Consider the following 12,221-nt stretch of genomic DNA (forward strand, 5'->3'; position numbering starts at 1 on the left):
CATAACCTTTCCGGCAAGAACATTCGTATGCTAAAGTCAAAGAGTGCTGAAGAAGGAAATATTTGCAACTCATGGTCTTGGGGTCATATTTCCAAAGCTTGTAATCCATCACCCAAGCCAGCACCACCGGAACATATTCCCGATCATCAAACACTTGCGGATTGTTTATATCGGAGAACGCAACCCATTCTTGGTCTGCTAGGAAAGTAAGCTTGCATCCACTGCTGTCTTGACTCTCATTTTTAGTTTCTAGACTTGGATTAAAAACCTGCATCCTAAAAGGAGCTCTGGCTACGCAGCAGTGCTTACCAGAACAGAGACTATTAATTTCTTGCCCAAAAATAATGGTTGTATGATTATAGTAGGGAACGCATGTTGAGTCGCATCCACTGACTTGGGGCCCAATCTCTGTCAATAGAGCACGGATGTTGCAGCCGACTGCAATGAACAGATTACTGAAGGAGAAAAAGAAAGGACTTCCCTCCAAGTTCGCAGGTGGACCGGATTGCCTACCGGAACAATTGGAGGACATAATTGGACCTTTGACAACGGCAGCACCATCTCCAATATTCAGAACCTCCATATTGGTTTTTCTTATGAAAACCCTAGGAGGGCTGGCTGCTTCGTCGCAAACAATCTCAAACGATTCATCCAGGTAGCAATCTTTTGTCGTTCCAAAAGGGTATGGAGTGCTGATGTTTCCACAGTGATCTTGACAACCAGGCTTTGCTATAGGTGCAACTGCTATTGCTAGCTGAAACAAGGTGGGCAACAGTAGGAGAATGATTGGAGACAAGAAATATTTGTAGGCCATTTCCATTTTCTCGTTTAACACAGTTGAGTTTGTTCAAGACTTTATAGGCATGTTCTAGGCTCACTAGTTTAATCTAGCAGGGGGACAAGTGGATTCAATTGTCTGGATTAGAAAATTTACATGGGTACTAGTTTAATCTAGCACATATTAATTGGAAAATGGAGTAGAAAGATTAAAATTAGCAGTTTGGTAAAGGATTGGTGAGAGATTAAAAATATTAATTAAGAAATATTTGTATCCAAAATTACATTTAATAATTTTAAAATATTCTTTCAGTAGTAAGGAAGATTTTAAAATGTTACATGTGTTATAGAGTTTATAATTTTACTTTTCTAAAACACCACTATATATATATACTTGTAATCTTTCAATGTAAAATAAAAACTTTATGTATTTAAAAACTTTATCAACCAAAGATTTTTCAGAATTAATCTTTTATATATTTATAATTGATTTAGTTATATTAATTTTTTATGTTAAAATAGAGAACATTATCAAACAAAATATTAATTCAAAATGTGAGTGAATTCCATTTTTAATTTGATATTAACCATTTCAAAAACAAATTTGTCCATTAGAAATTAGATTAGCAAAGAAAGAAAGCATCGAATTATAATAAATAAATAACTTTCCAAGCAGCTTCTGGCAGGGATAACTTTTGCGCTGAATTTGTCACTGAAGAGACAAATATGCAGTTTGACTCTTCTCTATGTATGTGATATGCATGGTAATAACCTTATTAGTTAATAATTATTCAGTCTTATCATTCCATCAATAAATTAATATATTTTTGACATGGAAAAAATCTTTAAATCTCCTGCAATTACTTGTATCAATATTTTGCAGATTAGAGTCAAGGAACAAATTATTTAATTTTGATGTTCGAGGAAAGCAGCTTTCTATACTACCGAATCAACTGATGACCAATTCATAACGATGATACAACATTATTTAAAAATTAAATAATTTTTTGTTAAAGAATAATATAAATCATATCATGTAATCTCACATAACAGATTAAACTATTGGATTGAATTGATTTTTTTATATGGTATCAGAGCCTTGATAACCAAGCGGTCACGAGTTCGAATCTTATTATCCCTATTTATTTGATAAAAATTAAGCATAAGGTAATGTGTCCCTATGCAAGTTTCAAGTTCAAAGGGCTTTCACTTGAAAATATATGTTAGAAAATAATATAAATCATATTCTGTGACCTCACCTAACAACTTAAGCTATTGGATTGAATTGGTTTTTGATATTTCTTTAAACATTTTTTTGCTAAACTAATGAAAACTCAATTAAAGATATTCTTGACAAATTGATAACGACGACTTAAAAAGTCTAATAATAAATTTTGAATTTGTTTGTTTTATGTAAAATTAAGAGTCTTGATGACTAAGCAATTACGAATTTAAATCTTATCATCCTTATCTATTTAATAAAAAATAAATAAAGTATAAGGTAGTGTGCGTTCATGCAAGTTTCAAGTTTAAATGGTTTTCACTTGAGGGGTATGTTAGAGAATAATATAAATCATATCTTGAGATCTCACATAATAATTTAAATTTTTTGGTTGAATGGGTTCTTTAATCATTTTTCCTCATTAGTTGAATAACTAAGACACAACAAATTAATTAAATATTTAAGAGTGATCATTGAATAGTCGAATGAGGGGAGTTACATCATCAAAAACAAGAAACATCGGAGAAGTTTCTCTGAAGCACAAGTAAACTTCAAAAACTCAATCCGAGGATCACGTCGAAAAGAATAAAAAATGTCTAATAACATAGATCCAAGCTCCTAATTATTCAACTATGAAATCTTTAATAACTTTAGACAATTTGACTGTTATCTTAAGAGTCGACACTAAACCACCCTCGAGTAAGAAGATTAATAATAAATTATAACCAAACTCCTCAAATATTTTAAGATTACACAAATATTCAACAGTTTGAGAAATTTGAGAAATTTGACAAAAACTTACTTTTTTAGAAAACAATATTAAGAAATATATTTGTATCCAAAATACATTTAATAATTTTAAAATAATATTCCTTCAGTAGTAAGGAAGATTTTAATTGATTTAAGTTATATAAATATTTCATGTTAAAATAGAGATCATTATCAAACAAAATATTAATTCAAAATGTGAGTGAATTCCATTTTTAATTTGATATTAACCATTTCAAAAACAAATTTGTCCATTTGAAAATAGATTAGCAAAGAAAGAAAGCATCGAATTATAATAAATAAATAACTTTCCAAGCAGCTTCTAGCAGTGATAACTTTTGCGCTGAATTTGTCACTGAAGAGACAAATATCCAGTTTGACTATGTGATATGCATGGCAATAACCTTATTAGTTAATAATTATTCACTGAAATCATTCCATCAATAAATTAATCTATTTTTACATGGGAAAATTCTTTAAATATTCTCCTGCAATTAACTGTATCAATATTGCAGATCATAGAGTCAAGGAACAGCATGTGCTTGGAAACTCTCCGTGAAAGGTCTCTGATTCAAGTACCAAAAATGACACCCTCTGCATCCTCTACACCCTTCACCAAAAACCACCCTCCCATGCCCGTCATCGCATCATCAACCCTAAACCTTCACAAAACCCCCTACCAACATCTTCAAATCCTACCTCAACCACCCACAACAACATCTCCTTACTCAAATTCAACAGATTACCCTGTCACCTTTACTTCACACCAGGCCGCTTCCCCTGTCTTACCATCTAAACCCTCCACAAAAACTTTTAGCCCGGCATCTTATGCCAATGCCCCTACTAGTCCAGACCATCTTAAGTTGTTTTTTGAGAGATTCCCTTCGTGGGTGGAATATCAAGACCTGAAAAAGACTTTCGGTAAGTTTGGCCGGGTTATCAAATTGTTTCTGTCCAAACGGAAAACAGTTCTTGGACGACGCTTTGGTTTTGTGGAAATACTATCACCCTTGCCCGTGTCTGATCTTTGTGACCAAGCCAGTAACGTTTGGTTCGATTCCTATAAGTTGAGAGTGAACCCAGCTAAACGCCAATCTTTTAAACCTCCCCTGCCAACATCAAAACCCCTACCCAAACCTGCATCACCTCATAAACCCCAACTTATGTTCAGAGATAACAGATCCTTTGCTGAGGTACTCATATCCAAACCACAACAAATGGTCACAAAGGAGAGGAGAATGATACAGTATAACTCCACAGAAGAGGATAAGGAATGGTTGCATAGGAGCTTAGTGGGAAATATCTTGCCAAATGTTGATGTAGTGACACGATCAAAGAGTTGATGTCTTATCCCAAGTGCAGGAGTGTCGAAGTAATAAATAACCCGGTAAGACCGGGGTTGAACCACAAATAGGTGAATTGTATAAATTACAAATAATAAAATGATATTGATGTTGAAGAGAACATTGAGATGTAATATTGATGTAAGGATTAAACAATAATAAAACAGATGTCAAGGTTAGAGGATCCACTAATGGTATTTTAAATAAATATAATACAAACTCTTTTTATTACTCAACTGGAAACCACACACAAAGAAGGTTCCAATCGGATGATTTATCGTTATTAGCTCATTATAAATTATTAACATGATCATATTAATCATCTTGTCTAAGTAACACCATACTTATAAATATCATTAGGCATTTATGTTGCTAGCTTATATTAACAACAAATCAAGTCCTATCATAACAACGATGTCGGCCGAAAACTATGAAGGATCAAGCATTTGATGTACCAAGTGTTATACAACACAAATCTAGATTAACCATTTAACAAGCAAGGTATTAAGAATTAGTAAGATAAAAAGATAAGACATGATAATAACAATTTTTCTTGGATATAAACATTGAAGTCCATGTTGAGTTTATATTATACCTATCCTAACACCATTAGTGAAACCTTTTCACCTTGACATAATTAACTTAGCTAAACATAATGAAGAAGAAAAACATAAATAAACAAGATAAGAACATGATTATGATATAAGTTAACTAAGTATATGAAAGGAAATGAAAAAGCATAAACAAGAGATTAATATAACATGAAAGAAAACTTGAACATTACAAAGATATAAAGAGAAAAAGCAAGAACATGATTTTGATCTGAAAAATAATATGATTAAATACATGGCAAATGCCTCCTTTTATAGGCTAAGATTTAGAACTATTGATTGGTTGACTAAGAAGATAGTTGGTGGCCAACCATTGATTTGGTGGCTGGTTTTTGACATTGTTGGCTGCTTTGTTATTGATATTGTTGGCTGATTATTGATATTGTTGGCTGGCTAAAACATCATTGCTAACATCAGAATTTGAGCCCTTTGTTCCATGAAAGCTGTGGGAAATTGTCCTAGCTTTCCAACAAAAAAAACCAGAGCTCATTTGGACTTCTAGAACTCAAGATATGAGCTGAAAACCGAACAGTGTCTGAGCTGCAGGACAGATTCCGACTTCTCCGTTGTTGCTAAGATTTAAACTTGAAAACGGCAGAATTGAGTCTTGGATTCTTCATGAAAGTTTTAGGTATATGTCTTAGCTTTCTATCCATATAAAGTAGACCTAAATCCGAGCTCTACAACTTCAGTTATGATCCAATAACCGAATAGTATTCCAGTTTGGAATTGAACCAGCATCTCTTCTCTTAGCCTAGTCCTCTTTTTGTCTCTTCATTTTTAATAGTTAATCACATCAATCAATCTTTGAATTATGAGATATACCTGCATTCAAAACAAGCATTTATCATAAATTAAAGATATATTATATTATCAGACTTGTTATTATAAAACATGCTTTAGTTAGGGAATTTAATGATACTTTAGTGCAATATGATGATATAAAGCCTTAATGAGAATGCACTTTTAAGTACTAATCATGTAGCAACACCGGAGGCAACGGTTTTAAAATCAAGTGACAAAGCTGCGAGCTTTCATTTCTTGGGAGCTAGCCAGGTGATTGTTACCTATGTGGATCAGTTAGCCTCAGTGCAAGAACAAAGGAATGAAGGATCTGTGCTGCATTCACTCTTCAACAATCTCAGACAGTGGGAAACAAGGAGTAGAGCTTATGACAGATTCGCTTGGATCTCCATATTTGGTTTGCCAATGGAAGGGTGGAACAGAAACTGTATTAATCTTCTGCTCCAGAGCTGGGGAAATATTGTAGGATACGACACTTCCTGTGTTAGTCAGGGGTCCATATCAGGTATTAGGGTTCTTATTCGAACCACAAAGTTGGAAACTTTACATGATCAAGTGATGCTCCAACTCGATGGAGTACAGGTTGAGGTCAGTTTGAAAGAAATCAAAGGTGAGTTCATCCCCTCTCTCACAACAGCCAAACACTCCGTGGATGTATCACTGTGTTCAGCATCTGTGTTATTTGATGACGATGAAAATGATTTTTGTGAGGAAACTAATAGGGCAGAAACGACTCACATAGATACAAGATAAAGACCCGAATTTGAATCTGATTTCACCGGTTTGTTGGGCACCTAAACTCAGATTGACAGCACACTCACCACGTCTGAAGTTTCACCATTGTACCTCTTCCCAGAAATTACTGAGCTATGCAGACATGCAGGTTTATCTGATGAACGTACGTACGAAGTTGATAATCGGTTAGCCTTGGTACCTTACAAATATATATTGGTGGATACAGTTGCATGTAGAGCTGTAGATGTGCAACAAGTTTCTTGCTTTCTTGCTAAGGATGGGCTGGATCAACATAGGGATTATGATAGTGGACACCTGAAGAAGATGGGTCGTAAGAAAAAGCAGAAATCTTACAGCATAGGCCCGGAAACAAATGCTGACTCAACAAGCATTGGGCCATCTTTTACAACCTTTATCACTCCTATTGCTGATCCATATGAGCTTTGTGCTCTGGAAGTAGGAAACAGGAAATCCCACAGAAAGAAAGCAAAGAAGCTCACATGCAAAACACAATCTCTCAAGAGGAGGAAATCACGTCAAATGGGAAATCACAGCGGTAAGCACTCTGAGACAGTAATTGTTGAATACTCAGTTTCTGATAATGGGATCAAGAATAGAAATGCTATTATCAAATCTGGAAGGGAATTGATTCATGAGGATGAGGCAAGTAGTTCAATATACAGACCCGACACAAATGCTGGCGATGAAGCAAATAAGCCCGCACTTCTTGATAACTGGGCTGAAGCCACTGCTTGCTGGGATGTTGGAAAAGCTATTTTACAAGGGCATGACGATATCACAGTCATGACTCAGACACTGCAGGGATTCCTAGACCGAGAGCAGGTAGAGTGGATCCTAAGGAAGAAGACGTGATTTGCTGCCTTAAATAGTCTGAAGGTATGGTCTCTGTGATCACTTCTTTGGGTAGTATCATTGTATGGAATGTGTGTGGCTTAGGGGGCAGAGAAAAGAAAAGATGTTTGAGGAATCTTGGTAGAAAATTTAATCTTGATATCCTAGGTATTTTGGAAACAAAATTGGAAAATTTGAATGATTTCACTATTACTGCTATATGGGGTCATCATCCTAGGGTTTGGTATGCAGTTCCCTCATTAGGCCTTTCGGGGGGGGGATATTATGTATATGGAATCCAGATCTTTTTTGTGTCTCTAGTTGTTCTGTTGTTATGAATGGTCATATTTTGCATGTTGAAGGCATCTTCACTCAGTTCAATCTAGATTGCCTGGTCTCTTTTGTATATGCTCTGAATGTTGGGAACCTAAAGAATGAGCTATGGAAATATCTTGTTACATTCAGGGATAGTGTTAGCAAGCCGTGGTGCCTTGCGGGTGATTTTAATGAAACCTTGTTCCCATCAGATAGGAAAGGCGACTCATAAATAACATCTTCCATGACAAGATTTAAAAATTGCATTGATTGTTGTGATCTTATTGAGCTCCCCTTAAATGGGAGAAAGTTTACATGGTCTCAAGGTAATGTGGCGAGCCGCATTGACAGAATCTTTCTATCGGGGGATTGGTTGCAACCTTTCCCATCCTCTACTTTATTCGGTCTCTCAAAATACTCTTCTGATCATAGGCCTCTGCATCTATTGCTAGACTCTACAAATTAGGGCCCGAAACCTTTCGCTTCATGAATTGTTGGTGGCTCGCGTCCGATTTCAGGAATATGATTCAGAGTTTTTGGAGCTCAATTTCGGTTTCAAAATCTGGTAAAAGGAATATGGTCCCAACTTTAAAGATGTTGAAAGAGAGATGTCGGCAGTGGAGTAAAGCTACTGTGGGAAGTATGAATTACAGAATTAAAGAACTAGAACTTGAGGCTGACTTAATAAATCATCAAAAAGAGTGCAGGGTCCTAGCGGCTGGTGATCTGATTAGAAGCAATACCATTGCCTCCCGACTCAAAATCCTGTATAGAGCTCAAGAGTCTGCCTGGCATCAGAAGTCAAGAATACAGTGGTGTAAGCTTGGAGATAAAAATACCCGATTTTTTCATTTAGCTGCAACAACAAGACAGAAAAAGAATCAGCTTGCCTGCCTAAAGGTCGATGGGCAGATCCTATCCAAACTAATTGATGTGAAGCTAGCTGTCTTTAACTTTTTTTGCAACCAATACTCCCACCAGAACAGACCTAGAGCTTCATGTTCAAACCTGGAATTTTCAAGGCTTCAGCCCTCATCCTCGGCTGCTCTAGAATTGCCGTTTTCTGTAGAAGAGATTAAAGCAGCTGTTTGGGATTGTGATGGAAACAAAGCTCCAGGTCCTGATGGTATTAACTTATTTTTCATTAAGAAAGCATGGAACATTATAGGTGGGGACATTATCCAAATGGTTGATGAATTCTATCGGACTAATCTCCTTCTTGCAGGTATCAATAGCACTTTTGTTACTCTTATTCCGAAGATTAAAGGTGCTAACAAGTTATCAGATTTCAGAACTATCAGTTTGGTGGGTAGTCTCTACAAGATCTTTTCGAAGATTCTGGCAACCAGATTGAAACATGTTATGGCAGAAGTCATCTCTAATCATCAAAATGCTTTCATCAAAGGGAGGCAAATTTTAGACAGCGTTTTGATTGCAAATGAGGTTCTTTCCTTCATCAAGAAGAAAAAGGTAGATGGCGAGGGTGGATTATGCAATGCATATCAACGATGAAGATGTCTGTGCTTGTCAATGGGTCTCTCACGGAGGAATTCTGCTTGGAAAAAGGCCTAAGCCAAGGAGATCCTCTCTCTCCGTTTCTCTTCAATATTGCAGTCTAGGGTTTAAGTTGTATGTTGTAGCGTGGCTGTGATTTGGGATTGACTACGGGCATAAACATCGGCAATATAAGGCCTATCATATCTCACTTACAGTTTGCGGACGACACCCTTATTTTCAGTTCAAACTCTTTATATAGCATGCCGAACATTAAACGTATCCTATTATGCTTTGAACTTGTCTCGGGGCTGAAGGTCAACTTTTATAAAAGTAGTATTGTCGGTGTGGGTGTAATAGCACATACATGTAACTTCACTGCTCAACTTCTAAGATGCAAGCAGGATCAGCTGCCTCTCATGTATCTTGGTCTCCCCATCGGTGGAAACTTGGGCAGAACTATGATGTGGAATCCTATTGTGCGCAATATCAGTTGCCGGTTGGCTTCGTGGAAAGGCAGATTCTTATCTACTGGGGGCCGATTGTGCTTGATTAAATCTGTGCTCAGTAATATTCCCATCTACTACCTATCTATGTTCCCCATGCCTGCTACGGTAGCTTCCAAAATTGAATAGAAATTTCGATCCTTCCTCTGGTCTAGAAACGAGGAAAGTCATAAAATATGCAATGTCAGCTGGGCAACTATTACTCTACCAAAACATGCTAGTGGTCTTGGGGTTGGATCCTTAAGGGATAAAAACAAAGCTCTGCTATTTAAATGGTTATGGAGGTTTGGGTTGGAGGAATCAAGTATGTGGAAGGATGTGATCAAAAGCATTCACAACACCAACTATTCTAAACTGCTACTGCAAGCTCCTATTCCAGGAGCTGCAACTACATGGACCCAGATTGTCAATCACTGTGTTAAAGATAATAGGCTGCACGATATTATGAATGAACAATCACTGGTTCTTATTGGAAATGGCAAGAAGACTATGTTTTGGCTTGATTGCTGGATCAATAACAGTTGTTTAGCAGAGCACTTCCCTAATCTTTTCCAATTATCCAACGACAAAGAAGCCAGCATTGATAAGATGGGAATGTGGGAAGGGTATGAATGGATTTGGGTATTTTCCTGGATAAGACCACTGCGGGGGCGCAACATTGGTTTGCTAGATCAACTTTATGTAATCCTATCGATAGTACACATGGACAAAGATGGAGAGGATAGACTAATATGGAAGGACAATAAATCAGGAAGATTTTCAGTGAAATCTCTCTGTGGATTGTTAAGTCCCGAGCCTTCCACAAATAATGGCTTCTCTTTTGTTGGGATTTGGAAAGGTATTGTCCCTCCTAAGGTAGAGATGTTTTGCTGGATGGCTATCATTAACATAATCAACACCCGGTGTATGTTGGTTCAAATAGGTATTTTGGATAGTTCAGAATCTAATTGCCCTATATGCCTAGTGGAGGAAGAGTCGGTGGACCATATCCTGCTGCACTGCTATAAGCATCGGCTCATTTGGTCCAAAATCATTTAGTGGTGGGGCTTAGTTTGGTGCTGCCCAAAGAGCTTCTCAGATATGTGATCTTAGTGGACTTCTTTTGTGCATGGTCACTTTCAGAGGAAGGCGTGGCTTATGTTGTTTTTCTCAGTGGCATGATCTCTTTGGCTTCTTCGAAATGATCTGATTTTCCAACAGAAGACACCTGACTATGATACAATATTCTTTCTTATTATCACCCGTTTATGCCTATGGCTAAAAGCTATCCATTCTGATTTCCCATACTCCCCTATAGATCTGATTAGATCCGCAGATGACCTGTTTCGGTGGTCCAATGCTCACTCTTTCAGAATTAATAATACGTGATCTCCTCCTATGATTAATAGTTTTAAATGGAACGTGGATGGCTATTCTCTTGGTAAGCCAGGCCCCTCTGGAATAGGTGGTGTGCTGCAAAATCACCACGACCATCTTCTCGGTATGTTCTCTGTTCCAGTTGGGATTTTAGATTCTAATATTGCTGAGTTGAGGGCTATTGTCAAAGCCATTGAACTATCAGCATCTAATTGTCTCCTCCATCATCAACATCTCATCATAGAATCTGATTCTGCCATGTTATTAGCTGGATGCATAAGCCTCACAACTGCCCCTGGAAGCATCACAATCTTTTCTCCTTTGTTAATAGAGTGAAAGCATATTTTGGCTCAATCACCTTCTCCCATATCTTTCATGAAAGTAATTGCATGGCAAATTGTATGGCTAAACAAGGAGTGCAGAGATCAAGTGAATTTGTTGCCTGGTTTTGACCCAACCATCAATCTTGTGGCTCTGCTTATATGTCTTCTGCTGTTATGCTTTTGAGATTATACCTGTTTTGTTTTGTAAAGGAAAGCTTAACTATGAGTTCATTATGATGGATATTGCTAGTTCTCCCAGGCTCCATTACCTCGTTGTCCTCTCTGTGCAGGGTTATATGTGATTTTCTGGTTTTTTTGCTTCTATTTTCCCTTAGACTGCGGTTTGTCTTTTTTATGGCATTTTGCCATAATATGATATTTTGCAGCTTATGTACTAATCTCGCCAGATTTTGGTGTTTAATGATATAAGTATCTTTCAAAAAAAAAAAAAAATAGAGTCAAGGAACAAATTATTTAATTTTGATGTTTGAGGAAAGCAGCTTTATAGTACCGAATCAACTGATGACCAATTCATAACGATGATACAACAAGATTAAAAAATTAAACAATTTCTTTAAACATATTTTTTGGCTATAAACTAATGGAAATCAAATTAATAAAGATATTCTTGATAAATTGATAATGATGACTTAAAATTAAACACTAATAAATTTTAAATTTGGGTGTTTTATGTAAAATTAAGCAGCTAAAGCCTGGCCTAAGTATCTGTTTAATTTGTTCTCTCTAGTTTAATACATTTTTATAGTTTTGATATTTTAAGAAAAGAAAAATGAGAAGAAAAAAAATTTAATTCATTAACAAGTTGCTAAAATAGCATTTGATACTATCTCAAGATAAAAAAAGATGGACATAGTTGGGATAAAAGAGACATGTTTCATGTTTTTCTTGAATCAATCTCAATCAAGATTTTATTTCTCTACCAAAAGAATCTAGCCACTCTTTCAAGCTAGGCACCAATAAATTTTTAAAAAATAAAGTTTAGGATTGAAATTAAATTTCATAAATTGTTAAGAATTAAAAGCTTATAATTTAAAAAGTTGGGGAACTAAAGTATATGTATAGCCGCAATTCTAGCAAAACCATCTCCTTTTATT

General features: G+C 36.2%; 1 protein-coding gene across 16 annotated transcripts in view; it reads right to left on the reverse strand.

Annotated features, from left to right (window-relative positions):
- Positions 1–12,221, reverse strand: part of LOC112326133 (wall-associated receptor kinase-like 22) — a 129,057-nt gene that overhangs the window by 20,463 nt on the left and 96,373 nt on the right. The gene's annotated exons all lie outside the window — the stretch shown is intronic.

Source organism: Populus trichocarpa, chromosome 1 (genome assembly GCF_000002775.5).
Source record: "Populus trichocarpa isolate Nisqually-1 chromosome 1, P.trichocarpa_v4.1, whole genome shotgun sequence".
In the NCBI taxonomy this organism is placed as follows: Eukaryota; Viridiplantae; Streptophyta; class Magnoliopsida; order Malpighiales; family Salicaceae; genus Populus; species Populus trichocarpa.